The following is a 2,591-nucleotide window of genomic DNA, read 5'->3' on the forward strand; positions in this document are numbered from 1 at the left end:
TTATAAGAACATACTATGAGCAACTCTACGCCAACAAATTGGACAATCTGGAAGAAATGGATGCATTCCTAGAGACATATAAACTACCACAACTGAACCAGGAAGAAATAGAAAACCTGAACAGGCCCATAACCAGTAAGGAGATTGAAACAGTCATCAAAAATCTCCAAACAAACAAAAGCCCAGGGCCAGACAGCTTCCCAGGGGAATTCTACCAAACATTTAAAGAAGAACTCATTCCTATTCTCCTGAAACTCTTCCAAAAAATAGAAATGGAAGGAAAACTTCCAAACTCATTTTATGAGGCCAGCATCACCTTGATCCCAAAACCAGACAAGGATCCCACCAAGAAAGAGAACTACAGACCAATATCCTTGATGAACACAGACGCAAAAATTCTCGCCAAAATACTAGCCAATAGGATTCAACAGTACATTAAAAGGATTATTCACCACGATCAAGTGGGATTTATTCCAGGGCTGCAGGGTTGGTTCAACATCCGCAAATCAATCAATGTGATACAACACATCAATAAAAGAAAGAACAAGAACCATATGATACTCTCAATAGATGCTGAAAAAGCATTTGACAAAGTACAGCATCCCTTCCTGATCAAAACTCTTCAAAGTGTAGGGATAGAGGGCACATACCTCAATATTATCAAAGCCATCTATGAAAAACCCACCGCAAATATCATTCTCAATGGAGAAAAACTGAAAGCTTTTCCGTTAAGGTCAGGAACACGGCAGGGATGTCCATTATCACCACTGCTATTCAACATAGTACTAGAAGTCCTAGCCTCAGCAATCAGACAACAAAAAGAAATTAAAGGCATCCAAATTGGTAAAGAAGAAGTCAAACTATCACTCTTCGCAGATGATATGATACTATATGTGGAAAACCCAAAAGACTCCACTCCAAAACTGCTAGAACTTGTACAGGAATTCAGTAAAGTGTCAGGATATAAAATCAATGCACAGAAATCAGTTGCATTTCTGTACACCAACAACAAGACAGAAGAAAGAGAAATTAAGGAGTCAATCCCATTTCCAATTGCACCCAAAACTATAAGATACCTAGGAATAAACCTAACCAAAGAGACTAAGAATCTATACACAGAAAATTATAAAGTACTCATGAAAGAAATTGAGGAAGACACAAAGAAATGGAAAAATGTTCCATGCTCCTGGATTGGAAGAATAAATATTGTGAAAATGTCTATGCTACCTAAAGCAATCTACACATTTAATGCAATCCCTATCAAAATACCATCCATTTTTTTCAAAGAAATGGAACAAATAATCCTAAAATTTATATGGAACCAGAAAAGACCTCGAATAGCCAAAGGAATATGGAAAAAGAAAGCCAAAGTTGGTGGCATCACAATTCCGGACTTCAAGCTCTATTACAAAGCTGTCATCATCAAGATAGCATGGTACTGGCACAAAAACAGACACATAGATCAGTGGAACAGAATAGAGAGCCCAGAAATCGACCCTCAACTCTATGGTCAACTAATCTTCGACAAAGCAGGAAAGAATGTCCAATGGAAAAAAGACAGCCTCTTCAATAAATGGTGCTGGGAGAATTGGACAGCCACATGCAAAAAATGAAATTGGACCACTTCCTTACACCACACACGAAAATAGACTCCAAATGGATGAAGGACCTCAATGTGAGAAAGGAATCCATCAAAATCCTTGAGGAGAATGCAGGCAGCAACCTCTTCGACCTCAGCCGTAGCAACATCTTCCTAGGAACAACGGCAAAGGCAAGGGAAGCAAGGGCAAAAATGAACTATTGGGATTTCATCAAGATCAAAAGCTTTTGCACAGCAAAGGAAACAGTTAACAAAACCAAAAGACAACTGACAGAATGGGAGAAGATATTTGCAAACGACATATCAGATAAAGGGCTAGTATCCAAAATCCATAAGGAACTTAGCAAACTCAACACCCAAAGAACAAACAATACAATCAAGAAATGGGCAGAGGACATGAACAGACATTTCTGCAAAGAAGACATCCAGATGGCCAACAGACATATGAAAAAGTCCTCCACATCACTCGCCATCAGGGAAATACAAATCAAAACCACAATGAGATATCACCTCACACCAGTCAGAATGGCTAAAATTAACAAGTCAGGAAATGACAGATGCTGGCGAGGATGTGGAGAAAGGGGAACCCTCCTCCACTGTTGGTGGGAATGCAAGCTGGTGCAACCACTCTGGAAAACAGCATGGAGGTTCCTCAAAATGTTGAAAATAGAACTACCCTATGACCCAGCAATTGTACTACTGGGTATTTACCCTAAAGATACAAACATAGTGATCCGAAGGGGCACGTGTACCCGAATGTTTATAGCAGCAATGTCTACAATAGCTAAACTATGGAAAGAACCTAGATGTCCATCAACAGATGAATGGATCAAGAAGAGGTGGTATATATACACAATGGAATACTATGCAGCCATCAAAAGAAATGAAATCTTGCCATTTGCGACGACGTGGATGGAACTAGAGAGTATCATGCTTAGTGAAATAAGTCAATCGGAGAAAGACAACTATCATATGATCTCCCTGATATGAG

Source organism: Meles meles, chromosome 11 (assembly GCF_922984935.1).
Source record: "Meles meles chromosome 11, mMelMel3.1 paternal haplotype, whole genome shotgun sequence".
Lineage (NCBI taxonomy): Eukaryota > Metazoa > Chordata > Mammalia > Carnivora > Mustelidae > Meles > Meles meles.